Genomic DNA, 25,147 nt, shown 5'->3' on the forward strand with positions numbered 1-25,147 from the left:
TCAGTGAAAGATTCGGAAGTGGATATACCCCGTGACAGGAGCACATTTGACAAAATGTTTTTTTTTTTTTTAAACTGTAAATTAAAGTGTAAAAGGGAGTCGCTGAAAAAAAAACTCCGGCAATATTATAAAGCTGAATAATTGCTCTAAAGCAGGTAACAACTTATTTTATGATAATTCAAACACATTTCGAGAAATTTTATTTCAAAAACAAGGTGTCAGTTTCCCCTAAATCCCTCAAGTTAGGATACCGGGCTAAACTGTTATTGAACATTATATCACAAGAAAACGTTCCGGTTGAGAATAATTTGAAATTACATTCAATTCGTGATGCCATATTGCTGATTAAATTAGTTTGGAATAAATTGCCAAGAACTGTGCTTTTAAAAGCTTGGAAAATATAAAACAGTGAGACGATGATCAATACGACAGCGAAGATGAAATTTAATTGCTTAATTTGATTGCAAGGAAACACTTCGAGAGGTACAATCGTTATTGTCCAAGGTGGGTGGCGTTGACGATAGCAGTGAAGAAATCGAAATTGGAATCGCCATCGAAATACGAAAGATGATGAAGATTTCGATGTGTCTGACAATGGAGTTGAAGAAACAGTTATCGAGGAAGATATGCAACAAGAGAAAGTGAGTTTTTCGGAAACAGTTGAATGCATCAATGTCTTGATAAAGGGGTATGAAAACAATAATGATGGAAATCAGAAGCTATTACACAAAAAAAAAAAGAAACAAACAAGTCTCGACCGCTTCTTTAAACCATCCCTTACAAATTAATATCTTCATTTGTATGTACATATGTACATACATACATATATTATGTTTAAAAGTACAAAATAAATTCAAGTTTTTGTTTTGTTACGAATAAAAGGGAGTTCTGCAAATAAATTGAACGTATTATATCACCAAATTATGCTTATTTTCGTGTTTTTTTTTTTTCAAAATCGAAAACTCTATGGAAAAGTTAATACTTTAGAAAAGTAAAACACCTTTAGGACTTTTTGGTTAACTTTTCATAAAATTTAACTGTGTAATAAAATTTACGTAAAAACATAAATACATACATATAAATTCACATTTATTTCAATGTTATAAAAAATATCTAAAATAATTATGTGGCAGTGCACACCCTGACCCTTACTTGCCTGCGATCGTTCAACTTTCTTCTTTCTAGCCGTTCTCACAGAAAACAAAAAGTAAAAAACGAAAGATATTGTTTGATTGTCAGATTTGTGTAAATATGCATAGATAAGGGAACATTTAATAAATATATAGTATATTCTTCTGAAATATATTAATTATCTCTGTAAGTAACACTAAATTGGCTTATTTAATTCCGCTGGTTTTAACAATAATCATCCTTTTTAATTCAAGAGATCAATTTTAAATATAAATTATGATTTCTCTGTCATACCATACAAATTGAAAACGCAAATCTAAATAGTCATGCGCATCCATAATTTATTTAATAACATTCGCTGTGTTTGTCTATAGCCTTTTCCCCATTTTGTTCATTGCGTGCGGTGTTTTCTTTTCGAAGAAATATTTATTTATGTTCCGTCTTAATTTTGTCTTATGAAAACTACAAATTAGTACTCAAAAAATTTTGGTTTAACATTTGCGCCTCTTCTATTCATTACTATTCTGTGCCTAATTACGCAGAGCTTGGTTGGTGTTTTTGATTTGTTTTTTGCGTCATCTGTCGGTTAATAGCCCTGTATTCGAGAATTTTTATATACTCTGGCAACATGTGGCATACGTTTTTAAAACAAATACTCTTTTTTTTATACTTTGGCAACATTTTGGACAAGTTGTTTTCTCTCACGGTTGTTAGTATCATCTATAACTCATTGAGACATATACAAATGCACTAGGTGAAAGGAAGACTTTAATTCCGGATGACTGTTATTGTTGTAACGGCAGAAAACATTCCTAAAGCAATTTCGAGGATTGGTGCCGAGCCGACAGTCCTTGTTACGACTGGTCCGTCCCTGTTACTTTGACCTGGCGCCATGGGAACGGTGACTGCATGCCCGTCCTCCGTTAGACAAAAACCTATAAAAAGGGTAACATGACAAAAATTGTTAACTTGTTAATTTTATATAGCTTATATCGGCAAATTTGTGAATTATTTTAATAAAATTTGAGAGCATATTTTTCTCATAACGGTGTGTAAAATGGATAAAATCGGATGAAAAGTTTGCCTACAACTAATATCAGCATTTTCACACAACTAGTTGACTATACTTCTTAATATATGTGTATATTGATGATGGTGAGGTATCTTAATATAGGATAAAGATGTTATTTTTTCTGTTAATAATATGTATCAATTTTAAAGATAGATAAAACCGGGTCAATACTATGCCTATCTCTCGCGGCTTTATATCGTTTATATTGGTCCATAAGTAAGATATCTTAGCAAAATTAACTGGACGCATAATATTGGATATGCTATAGTTTAATGCCGAAAGTATGTGAAATTGGTCCACAGTATGTGAAATTGGTCCACAAATATAACTACCAGGGTGATTTTGAAAACGTCAAATCCATTGGTAGTCAATGCGCAGTAACAGAAAAAAACGCGTTTCACAAATATGCTTGGCGTAGTCAGTTTGATACATTTTATTATTAATTTATACTAAACTTTGCATTAAATTCAAAGATTTTAACAAAAAAAAAATAATAATAATTATGATGACAAGAATATAATATATTTTCATTATTACTTGAATGAAATTTGAGTCGTGCCTTCGGTTCCCTTGTATTTGATAGCTGTGTCACAATCAGTCGGGTTCCATTAAACAGTTTCGGCGCATGAAGATTACGAAACATAATAATGGCAGATCCAGCTATGAGACGCACATGAGGCAGCATACCAAGCCTCTCCAAAGAATTTAGAAATTCCACTTGATAATTCACGGCTTCGTCTTCATTGTCAAGACGATCGATCGATTTGTATGAGCGCAAACCTCCCGCAATTTGGAAGCTAAAATTTCCATAAGTTACGATAATTTAGCCAATGTTTGGATAAACACTCGTGAAGAGTTTATCTCTCGTTGAAATGAATTGACAAAAGGCTGGTGGAATTAATATCAAACCACTGGAAGTATCAACCAAAATTTTCCCATTTCCAATTCTTAGCGAATAGCAATGTAATCGCTGGCATACTTCTAAAAAAGTCGAACACTCCTTACGTAAGTTGAGAAAAAACTCGTCCAAATGATCTGCGAGATGCGGAAAACGTTCATGAACTGCAAAAGTAAATATCTTTCAAACCGCTTCGTTGCAGCTCACACATCGATCTCATCTCAGTCAAGGCCAATAACCACCATATTGGTTTTCACCACTTCGTATAATTCTGAATCTATCTCTGGATCAAGAATTTCCGCAGAAATGATTTCATCAATTTCATTCACCATCCACCAACCAAAGAAGAATGTGTGCGTGCGGCAAACCTCTTTTTTGCCACTCAACAGAGTACATCCATCATCTAACAGCAACACATATACCTACATTACTCCATGATAAAGCCCATCAAACATGATAGCTGTTGTTTGAAAAATCGTGCTGTGACAAGGTGACGATCGCTTGCTAACTGACCGCGATCCATAATTCCGCACATATGACATCGCATTCTGTGAGTACTCGTGCATGTGCTTTGAGCTGCCAATATTAGCGCGATCTCCTCGTGGCATCGTAACAAATTTAACTCAGTAAACACACATAAAGTTTTCACTGAATAATTTTCAATAATTTACCTTTTCAAAAACCGAAATAAAGAAAGCAAACGACCAAAAGTGACAAATATTTCACAAATAACTAAATTGGAAAACAAAACAAAAAAAAAATTTTAAATCTGTATGCAAAAAAGTCATTTTTTGGAATTTTCCGATTTTTTTTGATGAAGAATATAAGGGATTTTTATTTCTAAACCTTCCCAGATCCACAACGAATAATCTCTAAAAATTTCATCAAGATTGGTTCAGCCTTAGCGTTACTAATAAACAAACATTCAATTTCATATACAAACGTTTGTATGGAAAAAAGAAAAAGTCTGTTTTTAGGGGTTTTCGGGCAATTATTCCAATTTTTTTAAACATTTTAAAAACATTTTAAAAAAGAATTGGCCAAATTGGTCCAGGCGTTGTTGAGTTATGCGCTTAGCAAGACATTTTGCGATTCATTTTTATGTTATAGATGAATTTATTTGATTCTAATTTCATCAAATTTTATCCTTATATGTTCTGAAAACAACAGTGATATAATTGTCGAAAAGGGTAAAAGTACGCAAAATATTATTATAACGCGAACACCATTGCCACAAAAAGAATATTTTGTATTTCAATTGCCAGTTCACTCACCGAATTTGCTTTCAGATCTTTCATCTTTTTATATATTTTTATTTAAGATTGTTTTTAACGGCTTTCCAGTTGTCTGCTTGTGATATGTTAGTCACAACTTTTTTTGCCTCTCCCTTTTTTGCCTTTCAGAATACCATTCTAATAAATTTTTTAACACACTTCCCAGTGACGTCCCATTAACTTACTCTAACAGCTCCATGTTGTAAACCTGGTTTTGATCGTCTTACATATTTTTTCTTTCGTCGAATCGTTTTTGTCTTTTATTTCTTTCGTAAGCTACTGCACTTTGACTTTTCTTTCCGTTTTTTTTTAGTGATTACACGGTGATTTTTTTAATTATTTATTGGAGAGTCTGGTCAGCTTCTGTTGTACAAGGATTACCGATTGCGCCAATTACGTGTCACGTCGCGGCAAGCGGGTAAAAATATTTGGTTGCAGCGAAGTAACGCTGAAGGTGGCTAAAACCATACTACTTTATTTTCATAATTTAATTTATAACGAAGCTTATTATAAAATTGCTTATTCATGTACATACATATAACGCATATATAAACTATTTTGATTATTTTTTTATATAATTGTATACTTCTGCATGTTTATGTAAATCGGAAGTGGTGTTACTTGTATGTTGCAATTTGCTTTAATTGCGTCTGTTATCAAGTAGCGACGAATAATCACGTAGCTATGTAAATATTTGTTCCTTATTTCTACTCTAATTTTTCTGTTCTTAGTTCTGGATTAACAGATTTCCTTTGTTTTTTGCTTAATCTACCAATTTTTCACCTGTATGAATTATGTATTTTAAGTTTTAATGTTCAATAAAATGCCATATGAACATACAATTTGTATTGCATGAAATTTTTTAGTTTTCAACATTTTTACACGGGATTTCTCTTTTTTACACAGATTTCTGAAGAACGTATGTATCTACCGTGTGAAAAAAGAGTTGGGTGTATGTACCTCACGCGTTCCTTATGAACGAATTTATGGTTTTTGTAATTCAAAATATTTAGAAAATATGGCGCAAGCTTGGATATTATTGGTCGATGATGATGCGTTTGCGCCTTTTTTGCCGGTAGCGCGAACGCCTGATTTTTACAAATGGCATGTTGAGGGACGTACATACATATGTATGTATGTATATGTATGGCTTGCCAAATAAATTTGGTATGCGCATGATGGAAGGCAATTGCAAAAATATTCATATACAAATTAATCATTCCAAACAAGTTAAAAATGTTTCAGACATTAGACTCTTTAAATTTGATGTTATCAGTGTTGCTGATTGTAATGCACAAATCCTTATTTCAAATTAACATTAAATCTTCAATTCATTTTATTTTTGTTATTCTAACTTTACTTTATATTCAGAGATACTTGTCAAAAAACATCTGCGCATACATACATATATTATCGGCGAAAATTTGCTCCATTATAATAATTTACATTTTAGAACAGCTAACATTTGCGCTTTCTTTATTTATTAACATTCTCTGGTTTTATTGTTATCCTTTGACCATTCAGATAAAGTTTCCGGAACGTACATAAATGTGTTTAAAAATTTATCTAGTATTATATGCTTATTTAATTGAAATTAGATTTTACCAATAATTCGCTTTGTTAATTTCAAATATTGTTAGTAATTACAAAAACAACAATTTATTGCAAATGTAAATCGGCATGCGCTTCGATAATTCATATATGTAAGAAGATTTTTTGTGTTTTATATTTTACAGTCTTTTCCCCGCTTTCGCTCATTTCGGGGTGTATTTCTTTTCGAAGTTGTATTGTAAATTAGAAATTCGTATTTTTGAAATTAGCGCCTCTTTATTAATTAACATTCTCGGGCCGTAACTCAAAAACACGATTTTAAATTGAGTATGCAGAAATGTGTGCAATGACATTGTCCATATTATTTAAAAAAATAAAAATTGTTTCTGATGTGTAGAAAATAAACGATGGAGATAAAAATGTGGCGTTATTTTGTCAAGTTTAGTTTTTTTCAGAAAGAAATAGATATTTTGTGTTAAATTGACATTCTCATAGAGGTAAGTTAATTTTTTATTAGAAAGAATGAGATATTCAGAAAGAAATAGATATTTTGTGTTAAATTGACATTCTCATAGAGGTAAGTTTATTTTTTATTAGAAAGAATGAGATATTTTGTGTTACAACATCTTATATGACTTTTTCTCAGCAAAACGACATATTTATATCATTACGAAATTGTTATGTATTTTTATTCACAAATATCTCATGTCAAAATTAAAAGTTGAAAACGTTTATGACCATGTTAAAGCTTTAGTGCACAATATTGTATATATAATATATTATATGCCACTAGTTTATTCAATAAACTTATGGTATTTTTCTATATTTGCTAAATAATTTAAAACTTTGTTTAAATGACCAAAGCTTCACCCTTCCACACCACTCTACTCGGAAGAAACTGGCGCACCCTAGTACAATACACCACACCTGTAAACACCATCAGCAAGCTGCCATTGAACGACTGCATCACACAACATTACATTTACAAAAACAAAGTGATCATCGCTTAGACTACGTTCGTTTTCGAAACCTATTCTGCGCGCTACAATTGGCTTCGAATGTGGCAGCTATCGCAAACATATGAGTTCAACTAAGGTTGTGCTGATCCCACAACCATAAATTTCGTAACTATATAAATATAAGTAATTTTAAATTATAGGGACAGTTTTTAAGCAACAATCAAAAGATAAGCTGTAAATTACTTCATAAGAAAATTTAAAAAATAAAACTTTGTTCGGCTTAATTATACGAAAGTGGAGCAGTCGATAATGTATGTATACAAAACTACGTCAGTATATTAACATTAATCGATAGATTAATAAGTCTAAAACCACGTTGGAAAACCAAAAATTAATCTAAAGATTAATAAATTAACAAGTGAACCAAGCGATTAAAAACTAAAAATGAATGAGACATGACATCTAAATCCAATCAACCCACTCATTTAACGGGTTCGGAACTGATAAAGGAGGCAGCCAGAATAAAGTAATACAATGGCACCAAAACTAAGACTTGTCATCATTCATAAAGGAGGTAGAACTAATCATCCCCGTCAAGATCCAAGGACCCGCCCTTCATGCAATAAGGACACTAGGTCAAGAATTCACATAGACAATATAATAAAGCTGAGCTAATTAAAAACTTCGGTGTAAAGCAAACCTATAACAATTTGTACCACCAAGAAATAAACCTAAAATAAAAGCAATTATTTTTCCAATCTCAGATATATTTTAGACAAATTAAACACCATATATGAACAAGACAATAATAAACCTTCAATAAATGAATCACTAATTTTAAAAGCATTACTATTCATAGTAGAAATATAAAGTGTCTTAGAAGCACATATTATTATTTATTGGAAGAAACTGGCATGTTAAAAATATAAGACCGTAGACCAAAAAGGTTTATACCAAGCAATAGTCACAATACTTATACAAAACAATAGGTAGGTAGGTAGGAGAGCAGCCCTATCGGGCTCAATCAGCACTTTATGTGCCATTTTGATATACTGTTCGTTGGACCTCCTGTGTCTGCTATTACGTTTCACCTTCTCTCTCAAACCATTTTGAGGTTTCGATGAAACTACTTATGTCCGATATGCTTTTAGTAGAAATCCATTCAAGGTTTGGTGCTAGATGCATTCCAAGTGTTTTGTGTCGGATCTGTGCTAGAGCTGGGCATTCGCAGAGAAAGTGGAAGATTGTTTCCTTGTTCCATGCTACTCCGCAGCCGCGGCAAATGTCGTTGTAGGGCATATCCATTTTGGATGCGTGTTCCCCAAATGGCCAGTGCCCTGTTGTGGAAGCTGTTACTCTGTAAATACTTTTCCTTGACCTATTTAATAAATCGTTGGCCACCTGTTATCTGCAACTTGCTGAAATTGTCTATTGATCTCTCCTTTGGTCGATCCTAGCGGGCTTGGTATTAGCTCCGCCTCGGATTCGTTGAGGAAAGCTCCTGCCTTTGCCAACTCGTCTGCTTTTTCGTTATCGAAAATGTTCCTGTGGCCGGGAACGCAGATCAAGTTTAGTTGGAGCTTGTCTTTTATTGAGGTTAGTGCTCTCTTGCAGTTGCGAACTATGCTGGAGTTTGTCATGGGTGAAGACAAGGCTAGGAGCGCCGCACATAGGTTTCTGCTAGTGCATACTGCGGCTAAAAATATAAGGAGTTGTCGCAGGACAATGACATTTGGTACATCATTGTTTTGGATTCCAATCAAGAAAAAAATGAAAAAATTTTTTTAAAAAATTTTTTTTATGCCCACCTCCCATATAAGGTGAATCTTAATTTTTGACCTACAGCACTGATTTTTGGTACATAGCATTTTTATGACATTATATATGTTGGTGTTAAATTTCAATAATATCCGCCCACTTTTACGCCCACCTCCCATACAACTAAATTCTCTTTTATCAAGTCTCTTTTAGCAACTTTTTTACATCTTCGTGACATTCTGACATTGTTTTTTTTTGGGGGGCAGCTGAATTTTTTTTTATCGTTTAGCTGAGACTTCAGGCTTTAATTCGGTATATGTACATATGTCGACAGCGGTAGACAGCGCTAAAAAGATGCACCACTTTGAATTTGAAGAACATTGAAATTTTGACGTCCAAATTATGTTGCTCCACAAAATTTTTTATGCATTATTTTTTTCAATGGATTTTGATGCAAAATTTTTCTTTGATATATATTAAAAATCAAAAATAATAACAAAGTTGAATTTCAATAGTTGTTTTATTGTATCAATGATTTGACTTTTGAGTAAATTTTTTGCTAATTTTGATGTTCTCTACATTCACCAACTTTGGGTATTTCTGGATAAAAAACTAATGCAGATAGAATCCTAATACTTTGGGAAAATAATGTATAGATAGTTGGTAACAAACTGTGAAATTTTCATTCAAATCAGACAACATGAAATTTTTGAATTTCGGCCACAGATATCCCAATGTGCGCCGCCTGGCTATCCGTAAATATAGTTGCTTTATTTATATTCCCGCGGTTTACTAAAAGAGCTTCGCAGGCCTTTTCTATACCTAGTACTTCTGCTTGGAAGATGCTAGCCGAGTGCGGTAGACATATACAGAGAGATATGCCAAGATCAGAGGAGAATACCCCCGTGCCTACTCCGCAGTCCATTTTAGACCCGTCGGTATAGACTGAGATGGTATCCTCTCCTGAAAGTGTCTATTGAAGTCCAGCTTTGGGAGAATGTAGTCTGATTTATTAATGGTGAGCTTGTTTAGGATTACACTATGTCCGTAGTTCTGCTGATTCCAACCTCCCAATTCTTTTATTCTTATCGCCGCAATAGCTGCTGTTTTTTGAATAAAAATGTCCATTGGTAGTTGATGCAGGATCACGTTGAGCGCATCAGTCCGGCATGTCCTGATTGCACCAGCAACGCCCGCACATGCTGCTCTTTGTATACCATTTAATTTTGTAATGTTGTATTGTTTGTTTAGCGCCGGCCACCATACCAGAGCTCCATATGGAAGTATAGGTCTTATGACCGCCGTATACATCCACATAACTATACTTGGTTTGAGGCCCCAATTCTTGTTGACAATTCTCTTACAAGTATAGTAGGCCATGTATGCTTTGTTTATTCTTTTTTCTATATTTATTTTCCAGGACAGTTTGGTGTCAATCTCCACCCCCAAGTATTTAGCTGTGGGGGATAGAGTGAGTGTTGTACCGTTTAGTAGCGGAAGCTGAAACTGAGGTATTTTGGTTCTGCTTGTAAATAGCATCAGTTCTGTTTTGTTCGGGTTAACTCCTAGTCGATTGTTTTTAGCCCATAGGTTTAACCTTCGAAGTGCTCTTTCCATAATCTCGCTGACTGTTGAAGGAAACATGCCTGATACCAACAACACTATATCGTCTGCATACGCTACTGCTTTCACTCCTCCACCGTTTAGTTGGAGGAGTATTTCGTTCAGCGCTACAACGCATAGGAGCGGAGAGAGGACCCCTCCTTGAGGCGTCCTCTACTCACATAACTTGTTTGTGTTGCAGCGCGGTTTAAAGCTATAATCTTCCTATTCTCAAGCATCGATAGTATCCATCTGCACACAGTGTTATATATGCCACCATGTGCCAGAGAATTAATTATCGCATTTACTTCTATGTTATTGAAGGCGCCCTCTATGTCTAGAAAAGCAGCCATGGTGTATTGTTTGTGGTGTAGTGATTTTTCAATTACACTTATCACCTCGTGAAGGGCAGTTTCGATTGATCAGCCCTTTATGTACGCATGTTGGGACTTCGATAATTTCTCCGCCATTATTGTTCTTACGTGTAGATCTACCTTCAGCATAAAGGAGGTAAGGCTTATAAGTCTAAAGTCCTTCAGCATAGCAATCTTTGTAGTTGCTGGAGAGTTGCCACTACGTTGCTGAGTCCAGTAGCGGAGCAATGCTGTGGCGCTTTTGGACGACGCCTGGTTGGTACAACGTAGTGCGGACGCCATTGATGGGGATCAGGCCGGGTTGCAGTGGTTCGACGTCGTACCGTCCGGCTTGCTTGCCTAGATCTACCCGTGCTTGAGGCAGCTGGCCGACCTACATCGCGTCGTGGGGTCCTGTGCAGCAGCGTGTGATGTGGTCTGCCACACGTATGGCATAAATCGTCGGAAGCACACTCCTGCGTTACATATGTGTGCCGATGGCGTTGATGGGGCTACTCGTGAGCCACTACCAGAAGCGGCAGTCGATATCGTAGCATTGGTTGAGCGGGGCGGAGGAGTAGGCCCAATACGTGCCCCGTTGGTGGCCGACCGAACAGTTGGTGTTGGGATTGTAGGCATGTCCACGTCCATCTTGAACTCTGTAAGAAATTGTATTTGAATATACATGGTAGTATATAAATAGAATGTGTGATTGGGCCACGTTATGTGGCATGACTGGGTCGTCGTATTGACCGACCATTCTTTTGTTATTTTTATTGTTATTGTTAACGGTTGGTTGTGGGTTGCGATTTTATTGATTTATTTTCATTTGCGTTACGGCATTATGTTCGGATTGTTTAGTATCGGATTTTCGTTATTATCCGCGGTTGGTAGAAAGCATAATTTAACCAGCGGTCTGGTGAGTATTCCGCTTTGAGTACGGAGCTCAACGACGCGAATGTGACCGTCTGAGCCATAATGGAGATTTTCTATACGGTCAAGTCGCCACTCGGTAGGTGGCAGACAATCGTCGTTAATAAGTACACAATCTCCAAGCTTTGGCGCATTTTCTGATGTTTTCCATCGATACCTCTTGTGGAGGTCCTTTAAATAGTCTTCTTTCCATCTGCGACTGAAATTATGATGGAGAATTTTAATTATCTCCCACCGATTTAATAAGGATAGCGAATCCACGCCTGGCTTAGGTGTGGCCAGAATAGGTGCTCCTTTGAGAAAGTGTCCTGGTGTTAGGGCTGTGGGATCTGAGGGATCTTGCGAGAGTGTTGTTAGTGGCCGTGAATTGAGAACGGCTTCAATGCGAATTAATAGAGTTGTAAATTCTTCGTAATTAAATTTGTAGTTTCCAGCTACCTTTTTTAAGTGGGATTTGAAGCTTTTTACAGCTGATTCCCATAAACCACCCATATGAGGAGCTCTTGGGGGGATGAATTGCCAATTAATGCCTTGGGGGCGTACTTTTGTGCAATCTCAGGGGAGACTTGTTTAATAAAGTCCACAAACTGTTTTTCTGTGGCTCTTTGAGCTCCGCTAAAGGTTTTTCCATTGTCGCTCATAAGTGGAAAACCGCGTCGTCCGACGAAGCGAGCAAATGCCGCGAGAAAAGCCTCTTTTGTCAGATTAGTACATAGCTCGAGGTGCACTGCTTTTGTAGTAAAACAGACAAAGACAGCCACGTAGCCTTTCATTAGGGTAGGAGACCTTAGCATGGACGCCTTTATCTGAAAAGGCCCAGCAAACTCAACACTTGTGATAGTGAAAGGCAGAGCGAAGTTGCAGCGTTCCGGTGGAAGTGCTGCCATAATCTGCGTCCTCATCTTCTGTTTATGCATAGTGCAGATCTTGCACATGAAAATGCACTTTTTTATTTGAGGCTTAAGTCGGGGAATATAGAACTCTTGGCGGATTATATATTGCATTAGGCGATGTTCCGCGTGCAACATTAGTATATGTATATACGTGATTAGCAATGTTGCAAGTCGAGACTTCTCTGGTATTATTAGAGGATGGTGTTCGTTATATGTCAGGATTGAGTTAGCAAGCCGACCATTAGCACGAAGCAGACCTTTCGTATCCAGAAATGGATTTAGTACTAAGAGTGAGCTTTTTTTGTCAATCGGCTTCTATTCTCTTAGTAGTGACATCTCGCAGCTGAAGTGGCGCGACTGAGTATAAGTGATAAGAGCGACCTTTGCCTTTTCTAGGTCTAGGTGCGTCAATGTATCGCCTTGGGGATATACTGTGCGCATTCCCTTAATTCTAAGTTTGAGTCGCTCTATGAAGTTGAGCATGTAAGCGATTACCCTGAGGGCTCGAGGGTATGATGAAAATCGCTCAAGGATGTCAGTATCATCCAATTTCGTGTGAAAAGAGTCGATTTTTCGACTTTCGGGGGCAATTATATTGCGTATGGGCGATCGTGGCCAAGAATCGGAGGACTCTATTAACAATCGAGGGCCATTCCACCAACGAGTGGTGGTTGCAAGGTGCTGAGGCTTGCACCCCCTTGTACCTAGGTCAGCAGGATTGTCAGCACTGGCCACGTGTCGCCAAGTGGCTGATCCCACTAGGTCAAGGATTTGAGACGTTCGATTGGAAATATACGTCTTCCATGCATGTGGAGGTTTTTCCAACCAGGCTAATACAATTTCGGAATCAGACCAGAGATACAATTTATATTTGGTCATATTTAGATGCGTTTGCACCATGGATACTAGTTTGGCTAGTAGTAGCGCACCACATAGTTCCAGTCGTGGCAGACTTATTGTTTTTAGCGGAGCCACCTTTGCTTTGGCTACCAGTAGGTGACTGGTGGTCGCTCAGTCAGATTGTGTGCGCACATAGATGGTGGCACAATATGCCTTTTCAGAGGCATCACAGAAGCCATGTAGTTCGACTTTGTGCTCTGGGGCATAATTTATCCATCGTGGGATTTGTATCTGTGAGATATCATTCAGATTACCCGCGAACTGGGACCACTTTTCTAAACGAAGTGGTTTCACTTGTTCATCCCAGTCAGTTCCGTCTAGCCACAATTCTTGTATTAGAATCTTTGCTTGTATCATAATTGGCGAAAGCCATCCTGCGGGGTCGAAAAGTTTTGCCACCGAGGATAAAATCTGCCTCTTTGTTATAGCTGATAGTGCGGATATTGACTCATTAGTGTATGAAAACTGGTCAGATATCGCATTCCCCAAAGTTTTTGTTGTGCTTTCCTTTTCGAATTTAAGGAAATTAGTGTCTAATAGATTTTCTTTAGGTATGTCCTTTAAAATATTAGGGTGGTTCGCCGTTATCTTTTTCAACGGAAACCCTGCTGTATTGAGCGCTTGTGTCACTTGTGCTAGTGACTCGTATGCCTGTGGAAGATTGTGGCTTCCGGACAGAATGTCGTCTACATACGTTTGTGTTTTCAACTCTTGTGTTGCCAGAGGAAATTCTGACTTTGTGTCTTCTGCCAGGTCGTGGAGTGTACGAATGGCGAGGTATGTCGCACAGTTTACGCCAAAGGTAACTGTTTTTAATTTAAAGTCGCGTAGTGGACTATTGGGAGATTTTCAGAAATTAATTCGCTGAAAATCTTGATCATCATCATGTACGACTATTTGTCGATACATTTTCTCAACATCCCCATTGAAAACGTATTTGTATATACGCCAAATTAATATGAGGAGCATTAAATCTGGCTGAAGCGTGGGTCCCGTAAATAAAATGTCATTAGGGAATTCCCCGAACTTGATGATTTTGATGCATTAAAGACAACTCTTACCTTTGTGGTTTTTTTGTCTGGCTTTATTACTGCATGATGTGGCAGGTAAAAAGAATTGTATTTACTTTTTATAATTTTTTCGCCAGGGCTGACTTCCTCCATGTGGTTTAAATGGAGGTATTCTTCTAAAACCCTATCGTATTCTGGTTTTAGCTCGCCTTTTTTAAGTAGGTTTTTTTCATACTTAAAAACTGTTGGATAGCAGAGGTACGAGAATGACCTAAGGCGAGTGTGTGGGGAAATTCTGGCTTTAGTGATAGTCGTACGACGTACCGGCCATTATCTAATCGAGTAGTTGTGGATTTGTAAAAATCCTCACAATATCGATCTTCTGGGGTTGTGATTGATATGGGGGAAGTTCTTCTAACTCCCAAAATTTCTTTAGTTGAGTATTGAGGTACTCGTTTGAGATTTCCTCAACTTGAGATCGCTGCCTAATAGAATATCTATTTGAGCGGGAGTGTTGCAGTTGGGGTCTGCTAACTTAAGGTGTGAAACCTTTTGCCAATGCTTGCTATTTATATGATAGCTTGGAAGCATGTTTGTTAGTTGCGGTAAGACAATAGCTTCTTCTTATCCGCTTGGGGGGAAATAAGGGTAATGGGGCAGATTTTGTTTGAGTTTTGTACTACTCTTCCGCCCATTAACGTAATTTCAAAATTAGCTAGTTTTGTTGACAGTTGCAGCCTACTTTGTGCCCTTGACGCTATAAAAGATCGTTGAGATCCTTGGTCTATTAAGGCCCTAAGTTTAAACAGTTCTCCTCGGTGCTCGATGGAGACCACTGCTGCGGGTAATAATACACTGCTTTGGTTTTCGCTGTGTAGCGTCTGAGTTTTTAAAGCCTTTGAGCAGCATGGTGCTTCTTGGCAATTTTCTGAATTTTGTAAGTCGGGATTTGCTGTTGCAACTAATCCCGCAGCTCTTTTAACATTAGCGTTATTTTGAGCGAAGCTGGAAAAATTTGTAATGTGAAGCATTGAGTTATGTCGTTTATGGCAATAAACGCAATTAAATTTGCTTTCGCAATCTTTGAGCGCATGCGCATGAGACAAACAATTGGTACAAAGTTTTTTTGTTCTTACGAAATTGTTTCTTTCGTTAATGTTTAGTTTTTTTAAATTTCTCGCAAGCTTTCAGCCTGTGTCTTCCTTTACACAGTTCGCATGACGTATGTTTATTTTGTTCGGATGTGAACGCTTGTGTTTTGAAAAAACTACGATTTAAGTTGTTGTTGTTACTCGCTTGGGGCTAATGAAGCTTCGATTTAGGTCGTGTTGAACGTTTTTAGTTCTGACCATTTTTTTATCTACCCTTTCCGCAATTTCATATTGGGTAGTTAGGAAATCGTTCATTTGTTGCCACGTTGGGCACTTTCTTCGTGATGAGAGCGATTGCTCCCACAAAAGTAACGATTTTTCTGGTAATGCGGATGTGCATATATTTACCAGAATGGGGTCCCAATTGTCTGTGGGAATATTCTGTGTCGCTAGAACCGACAAGCAATTTGAAACAGTGGATTAAAGTTTTATAAATTCTTCACTTGTTTTTTTCTGAATTTTTGGTAAATTCATTAATATCATGACTTGTTTGTCTACTAATATTCTTTCGTTCTCGTAACGAGCTTTTAGAGCTTCCCAAGCATAATTGAAATTTTCGTCATTAAGAGCGAACTGTTTGACTAATACCCCTGCTTGACCTTTTGTTTTGTATCGGAGGTGATACATTTTTTGTGCATTAGATAACTTTGGGTGGTATATGTAAACGGCTGTGAACATGTCCCGGAAGGACGGCCATTGTTCATAACCACCATGAAAAATTTCAGTGTCACATGCGGGCACCTTGAGGTGGATGCCTGAACTCGCCTCTTGGCTTTGAACTTGTGGCAGCTCTACTCTCGGTTGTGGAGTAGGTGCAATTGCTTTAATTAATCTCAATTGATCGGAGATCATAGCTCTCGTTTCTTCGTACTGGTCTAAGCAGTTTTCATATTTGGAGTATGCTGAAGATTTGAAATTTTCAGGTAGACCTGATTCGTCAGATTCTACAATTGCGTCATACGCAGCTTGGAGACGTGTCCAGAAATTGCTTAGATTTTCTTTTTTGATTTCTAATACCGATTCAGAATTATCTTGAATCGGTGAAGATGAAAATCGAGTGCAGTATCGAATTAGACTGTCACTCTCAGCAATAAACTTAGTATATGAAATATCTTTCATCTTTTTTTGCTTTGTAGCACCTTGCTTTGAGCGTGTAGCATCAGCAGGTGACAATGGGCTCTTTTCTTGAGCTTGAAATATATATATGAGAAAAGAAAAATTCTCTCAGTGTACTTTTGATAACAATAAGTACGCGTGAAATCTTTAAGATAAAAAGTTTTTTTTTTTTGGTTGTATACGCAATGTATCAAATAACGAACGCGTATTTCGCGCGTTTTACTTCTTCCCGGTGCTTATGTATTTAGCTACTAGTTTGTTCTTGTTTTTTATTTTATTTAACGTTTCGTACTCGTTAGCAAATACTTGCGTATACGAGCGATAATGCAAAAGGGAGAAAAAGGTTGATGAGCTTTGTATATAAGTATGCACAATATGTGCGTGTTTATGTGCATACGTAAGATGCTAAAAATTTATTTTTTTGTTTTGTTTGCAATCCTGCTTGCTTGTGCTTTAACAAGAACAAGGGGTATTGCTGGACAGGTGCCGATTTGGTCTTTGAATATAAGTATGTGTGTATTTGCTTTTCCTTTCTACCAACTCTTAAAATTTTTTTTGTTTTATTTTGACCGTAATTAATTTTTTTTTTAAATAACGAATTTTAAAATTTTTAATAAATTAAAATTTCGCATTTACCGCTTTATTTTTTCGGAATTTTGTAAAATTTTAATTTAATTTTGTACCCTATGTACGTTGTATATACCGACATGGGCAAATTGTATGCCGTATGTATGTATGTATATAATATTTGCCATACGGATAACGCGGGAATAGAAATTCGGTGAAGTGCAGGTATGCACTTTTGGTTAATACGTAAAATTTTTGTTATGCTGTTTATACATACATGTGGGTGTATGTCGCATTAATTTTTTTTCTCACTTTGTTTCGGTATGTAAGGTATGTACATATGAAAGTGGTGACTATATATATCTTAATATATAAAAATCACGTGTCACATTGTTTGTTTGCGATGGACTCCTAAACTACTGAACCGATTTTAATGAAATTTTTAACACTGTATGCAGTTTGGTCCAACTTGAAAGATAGGATAGTTTATAATTCTCCTTATAGTCGCATTATTTATTTATTGCAAATTATTTGTTTATTATTAGCAAAGAGCTATCCACCAGTTGGTGGTGCTAACAGCGGTATTGAGTACGGTATGTTACAGTAGATGGCGCTACAAACATTAAAAACATTAAATGAAAATGCGTTGTTTGAAGTTTATATTATTTGTGGTAAAGTTATACGAGTCTATGACTTCCAAAAAAAATAAAAATTGGGCGGGGCGAAGTTCGCCGGGTCAGCTAGTATATATATATATATATATATATATATATATATATTATACCATATACTGTTCATACATATATTTATATATTTGGATGTACATATGTAATGTACCAAACTGTTTTCGGTTTCCCGGAAACAACCGTAAGTTCGGACAGTTTGGTAGCAACCGTTCTATTAAAATTTACAGGACCGTATACAGTTTTTAGAGAGATCAACTGTAAATTTCAACATACATATATGCAAATAAGTATAAATTATTTAAAATAATAGATGGAGTTGATACACTCACTTTGTGCCGCTTCAAGGGACTTTGAGGGCTTTATACGGTTTTGAATAGGGGGGGCTAGTTTATGCCACTTCGTCCAAACTGCTTCCTGTCCGTTTCCTTTCCTGTTTGGTGTTCCTTGTTCCGTTTTTGTTAATTTCCTTTTGTTGGTTGGCTTTCCTTCGTTGGGTTGACTTTCCTACGTTGGTTGGCCTTTTAGGTTGTTATTATTTTTATTATTATTATTATTTTTTGTGTTTTTAATTTTTTGTTTCACGTTTATAAATCTTTAATTTTCACCAATACTATATTTTGGTCATTAAGCTTCGCGCCCGTGTGGATGTTTTTTTTTTTGTTAAATAATATTTCGCGCCCGCTTTTTGATATTATTATTATTAATTTTTTGCTTTTGGTTGAAAACACTGTATTTTATGTACACGTATTAATATGTTGCTGTGTTTTTTTTCTTCATAACTGCACAAACGGAGTTACTTTTTTGTTATTATTGTATTATTATTTTATTTTTTTTTTTTGATTTTGCTACTACCACACGGAACCGCTTCGTGTCCGTTTTTCAAACTGTTTTTTTTTTTTTTTTATATATGTACTATGTATATGTATACCGCAACTTTATTTTATTATATATATTTTTTGAAAAAGAAAACACTCTTGTTTGTATATTTAAATGTATATGTATATGCCACCGCACCTTTTATTTTTTGTATATCTTATCTCATTTAGCCATAGGCATACTTGATTTTGCTTTTGTCTACTATTTGGCTTTGATAGTCAGCTGCGTTCAAGGATGGTTCTTGTTGAACCCTCGTTGAAGGCGTTTGCTGACTCCCGGGGAAGTGTGTTGTAAGTAGTACCTCCCGAGACTCTTTTGCCGAGGAGGTCCAATCACTTCCCTCCGTCCTAATATAGGCAGTGTTAATAGCATTTTGCTTAGCTTAGCGGTTTCTCTGCAACTTTCTATCGATGTGCAGAGAGATCGCCAAGAGTCGTTTTTAGCTTTCCTGACTGCTTTTTTGTATTCTTTCATAATATCTTTATATGGCTGCCATAGTTTGGTTCTAAAACTCTCATTGATTAGTTGTGTTCTCAAATTCTTGAGTTCACTGTTCCACCAAGGGAGAGACTTCTTCTTTTTCCAAACTGTTAGCGGAGTAGATTTATTGAAAGTTGTGGCTAAGATTTTTTCCAACTTTTCTACTTCTGAATTTAGTTCTTGAGGATTTCTGATACTCTTATTGCCTCCGCCTTTTCGAGGCATTTTGTTGCTATTCTGGTATATTTTTCCCATGCTGTTCTTCTAGGGTTCCGGTATGTGAGAGGAGCACTGTATTTCTCGCGGATGCTGACGAGTATCCAGGAGTGATCCGACATGGAAGGCTAATCGGATACCCTCCAGTTATCCACAACGAGACTGTTTGTGTCTGTTGATAGCGTGAGGTCAAACACTTCCTCCCACCCCGGAAACCTATCAGAGCTTGGAAAAATAAAAGTTGGCTTATCGCCTTTGTTACATATACTTAGATTACTATTTAGAATATACTGCAAGAGTGACTCACCTCTGGTGTTTATGCTGGAGCTACCCCATACTGTGTGCCTTGCGTTTGCATCACACCCTATTAGAACATCTTCTTTCCTGTTCTCCTCTACTAGTCTGGTGAGCGGGGTCGGTGGTATGTCTTCGTCATCGGCCAAGTAGGCCAAGACGAAGTAAAGGGCTTTTCCTTCTGTTCCACCTTTACCACTATGATTTCTGCTGTGCTGTAATTAGGACAAAGAAATGCATTTATACTTTTATTGATAAGAATGCATGCCCTAGGTTTACCTTTGTTCCGTGTGTAAAACAGGTTATGGTTGCTGCTGTTTAGCCCTTTAATGGTGTCTTCTTTGACCCAGGGCTCCTGTACTAGGCTGATGTCGATGCCCCCCTCGTTCATAAGGGTTGTCATATTCGCTTCGAGTGCTGCAGGTTTATCTGTACCCATCTAAGGTTGTTATTGGGCATCTCAGGTTTCTTCGATGCCCACATTCCTTAACAACTGGCTAGTTTCGTCGACCTCTTCCGTGTCGTCTTCGTCAGCCGCTTTGTCGCCTTGAAAGATTTTTAACCTGACCTTGCGAATTCCGAAGCTGTTTTTGTAGTCAGTCTTCTTGAGAGCCTCAATGCACTCATCGCAAATGGCCACAAGTATTGCTCTGTGCGCTTTATTTGGATTTTCCTCCTTTATCAGCTGCCATTCATCTATACCAGTATAGATTTGTTTTGCAGCTTAATACACCTCAGGAATTTTCTCCTGGCTCCTCTAGTGGGGGTAACCAAATGCGAGCACGAGGTCTGGAATGTCCCTGGCGGATATAAGCCTCAATTGGAGGCCTACAAAGGCGTTGCTGATCTTAGCAACACTACCCGTCAGGAAATCTAGCGAGGCCTGGTCCGCGCATTTGATGACCCTGTAGCCCCTGAGGGTCTCAGAGGAGTCAAACTCCGGGTGAGGACCCGCTGGATTGTCGAGTACGTAGCTTAGCACCATACTTGACAATCTGACGTCGATCTGCACCCATCTTTCCTGTACCGTGCTCGGTGAGGAGGAATTCCCACCTCTGATGGCCACTTGCAGGCTATCCCTGGCTACATCACAGAAATGCCTTGCCGCTGTTGCGCTGCTGTGTTCGCCTTCACTCCGCCTCGGTTTTTTAGGCAGAGTTTCTGGTGTTTCTATGGTAGAGCGATTCCTTCTTTGTGAATTGCTCTCCTGTTTGTTCTCTACTAGAGGTTCTGATTGCTTCCTTTTCAGGTAGCTTTCATATTCCTCCACAATTGCTTTGAGGCGCTTTGTTTCTGCCTCATCAACTGGGGTACCGGCTGACTGGTCTTTGGCTATCTTCCCTAGATTGAAGACTGCCCTCTGGTACCAGTTTTTCCTCAGCTGATTCTGGGATTTTTTGCGCTTCTTTTTGATTTCTCCTTTAGCCGCCAGTGCATTTTGGTTGGTGCTCACGGCAGCTTTGGAGGTGGACGCTTCCTCCCTTACGTTCGCTGTTATCACTGCTGTATCTGCCGGTATACTTAGGTTGGTATGTCCGGCAGTACTCTTACTCGTCTCCTGGCTGGAGGCGAGTAATTCGTGTTCCTCGGATTCCGTAATGGGAATCCTGTAATTCATGTCCTTAGTCGACAAATTGGTTGTTGTTGTTGTTTTGTTGTATTCGTTAATTTTTGGTCCCACGAGTTGTCCGCAAAGGGTTGTTCACTCGTCCGCAGAGCCGGTATGCGGAGAGAAGGCTTTTATACCTCCGACCTCGCCCGGGCATTGAAGGGAACCGTTCGCGATCAGCTATTTGTTACCCACCGCTGACCATTCAGCCCTCGGCACGGGTACCTCGATACCTTGGCTTAGGGTCTCAAAACAATAATTTACAAACATTTGCAGTTAACAATAGCAATAATTTCGGACATTTACCTAAAATAGTAATATCCTAAATATCCAAACCGATTATACAAACAGCACATTCTTGAAAACCAATCATATAGCGTAAAATCAGCCGGATGTTCCTGATATTAGTTATATAGGAGCTACGTCAAGTTTTCACTCAAATTTATCTATTTTAGGCACAGAGATACGTTGTTATGAGTAAAACACGCTGTGTTATTTTTATTGAGATAGCTGAAATATTCGCCGATATAAGCTGTTTAAAGCCACCCTGAAGTTCGAAATCTTTATATTAGGTTTATGGGGTCTCAGGAAAGTATTGAGCATATTCAACCTATTTTTGATACAAAGAATGGGAAGAACTTAGTATACCGTCCCAGGATTTCGGGAATAAAATGGGTATGGTCGGATAGAGAAGATTCTCCAGATCACGAATATATATGGTTATAGCAGGAAGCTTATAGTTTTTGAGATATTCGCGTTTAAAGTTGAAAATTTGTAATATTTTAATTACATATTTTCTATATATAAAATTTATTTAGCTCTTATATTTTTCAATTTTATATACATTAACACATCATTCATTTGTACACATTTATTTTATATAATATAGTGCAAAAATAGCTTTTAATATGCATTTGAATTATTATTGAATTATGATTATTTAAGATTAACAAATGAATTACAAACTGTCAAATAATCTCTGTTACCTTATCGGCGTCATATGTAAAATAACTAAATGAAATAGAGTGAACAGAGTAAACCCCAAATACGAGAATCAACAACCTATAAAAAAATAACAGTCCAACACCGGGGAGTATCAAATTTTTTTCGCGTAGAACTCCTTTTTGTGTGGGAGGCCTTCGGCCGCGCTTCAAAAAAAAAATAACCCTGGTCGGCCAATACCGGGGTGTATCAAATTTTTTTCGCGTAGAACTCCTTTTTGCGTGGGAGGCATTCGGCCGCGCTTCAGAAAAAATAACCCTGGTCGGTCCAACACCGGGGTGTATCAAATTTTTTTTGCGTAGAACTCCTTTTTGCGTGGGAGGCATTCGGCCGCGCTTAAAAAAAACTAACACTGGTCGGTTCAACACCGGGGTGTATCAAATTTTTTTAGCGCAAAATTCCTTTTTGCGTAGGCGGCGTTCGGCCGCGCTTAAAAAAAGTAACCCTGGTCGGACAAATACGGGGGTGTATCAAACTTTTTTCGCATAGAATTCCTTTTTGCGTGGGCGGCCTTTGGCCGCGTTTCAAAAAAAAAAATAACCCTGGGCGGAAACACAAATTATTTTCGCGTTGAACTTCTTTTTTCGTAGGCGGGCTTCGGCAGTGCTTCAAAAAAATTACCCTTGTCGATCCAACACCGGGTGTATACATTTTTTTTCTCCCGTAGAACTCATTTTTACATTGGCGGCCTTCAGACCGCTTAATTTTTTATAAGTATATTTTTTATTGTTTATCAACGATTATGTTTCCTGTATTTAGGGTATAATATTTCTTTATATTTTTTTTATTTTAGTTTGTAAAATATTTTAGTATGGTAAGCAGTGGCGGATCCACGGGGGGGTTTTTGGTGTTAAATCACCTCCTAAACTCAGAGAAAAATTTATGTTTGTTGATATGGGTTTGGAATGAGGTTATTGATGAAAAAGATCACATCAAATTATAAGCAATTATAATAAGTTACAAGATTTTTGTTGTTATTCATGTAATTCGAACTTTCTCTACATTTGTACAAGCAGTATCGCTGAAGCTCAGTGATTAACTGAGGTTTACACGGCATCTCACATTCCATGTTACATTTTCCTTGGATTTTGAAAGAATTCTTCTAGTATTTCATAAACTGACAGATCAATATCCCTATGAATATTCATTGATGCTAGACCATTAAGCCTATCATGACCTGTCGTATTTCGTAAATAGGTTTTAATTCTTGAAAAGTTCTTTCCGGTAATGCTATTGAAACAGCCAATAACGCCAATATGCGTAAAGTCTTGAAAACATTACCAAAAGACGTTTTGTTCACTGCTTCTAAAGCTTCGAGAGCATTCCGGAAATGCTTGCCTGAAGTTCGCTGTTTCCACATTTTCACCTCCGCAAGAAAGTTTTGTTCTGAACAGTTGATCACCCTTTCATAAAAAGAAAATATTTCTCGAGCTTTTGTAGCGTCTAATTCGTACTTTGGGAAAAATACACAAAAATTTTCTAACACTGATCTGTGGTCAAGAAAGCGGCTCCTGCACACCATTTTACGTAGTACATGGTCAACTTTACAAGTTCCTCATTATCACGTGCATAATTATTTATCAAGTTGCATAATTAACTCATTCTTTTCAATAGTATAATATGATTTTTCGCAATTCAACTATCCTTATACCCATTTTTGGGCACAAGACAAAACGTGTCCTATAATAACTGAATTTTCGCGAGGAACTGCTACATTAAAAATACGTTGAGTAATAAAACTTTTCGTAAAACCCGCCCAAAAATTTCTGGATCCGCCACTGATGGTAACACTGATTATTTGACAAATTTACACATTTATTTTTACAAATGATGTCGAAAAGGTATTTGACAGTTTGTAATTAATTTTTTTTTTTATAATACGAACGAGCAGAATTAGCCGAGTCATAAAAGGCAAGAGAGTTTTAACCGTTGCGATCTTAAGCTGCTCAGCTACAGAAACAACAAATTTTTAAATGTTACTTGTTGAGAATAGATAAGATAATTTTTTTAATGGTAAAGAGTGAGTCTATTAGATCAAATGTGCTGGAATGAGAATTGAAATCATAACATACATATACGGCGGAATGGTTCGTTTAACTCAAAATTTGTTCTAGAAAATTTTAAAAGTAAGGGTCTAAACTGCCTGGTAGAGCGTGCGGGGACGTTAAAATTAATATCCGATAAGATAGATGGGCTATAGACTGACCCATTCATGAGTTTTACAAGAAATCTCCCTACGACTAGCGAATGTCGGGAGATTTATAAGTTTTAAGCGGTTAGTGTAAGGGGGAAGATTTAAACTGGAATCCCAATGCAAATGATTTAAGGCAAAAAGTAAAAATTGGTTTTTGAACGGACTCTAACTTTTCTGAATGGACTTGGTAACTAGGGTTCCAAACTACAGAAGCATACTCACCAGACATGTAAAAAGAATTTTTGTGGTAAACGGATCTCTAAATTCTTTAGAATTCTTAAATAATCATAATTCAACAATAATTTAAATGTATATTAAAAGCTATTTTTGCACTACATTATATAAAATAAATGTGTACAAATGAATAAGTGTATAATAATGTATATGAAAATGAAAAACATAAGTGCAAATTTAATTTTATATATAGAAAATATGTAATTAAAATATTGCAAATTTTCAACTTTAAACGCGAATATCTCGAAAACTATCTGGAGAATCTTCTCTATCCAACCATACCCATTTTATTCCCGAAATCCTGGGACGGTATACTAAAGCCGACCCACCGTTTGTACGTATCACCTAAAACTAAGTGAGATAGATATAGGGTTATGTATATATAAAT

General features: G+C 36.9%; 1 long non-coding RNA gene across 1 annotated transcript; it reads right to left on the reverse strand.

Moving 5' to 3' along the window:
- LOC125776400 (uncharacterized) lies at nt 1-23,981 on the reverse strand. Its single transcript, XR_007421673.1, has 3 exons — nt 20,000-23,981; nt 19,734-19,935; nt 1-2,066 (listed from the first exon to the last, which is right to left on the reverse strand). It is a non-coding gene; the product is annotated as an uncharacterized LOC125776400 (long non-coding RNA).
- Nucleotides 23,982-25,147: the final 1,166 nt, after the last annotated feature.

The sequence above is a fragment of the Bactrocera dorsalis genome, chromosome 2, assembly GCF_023373825.1.
Source record: "Bactrocera dorsalis isolate Fly_Bdor chromosome 2, ASM2337382v1, whole genome shotgun sequence".
Taxonomy (NCBI): domain Eukaryota; kingdom Metazoa; phylum Arthropoda; class Insecta; order Diptera; family Tephritidae; genus Bactrocera; species Bactrocera dorsalis.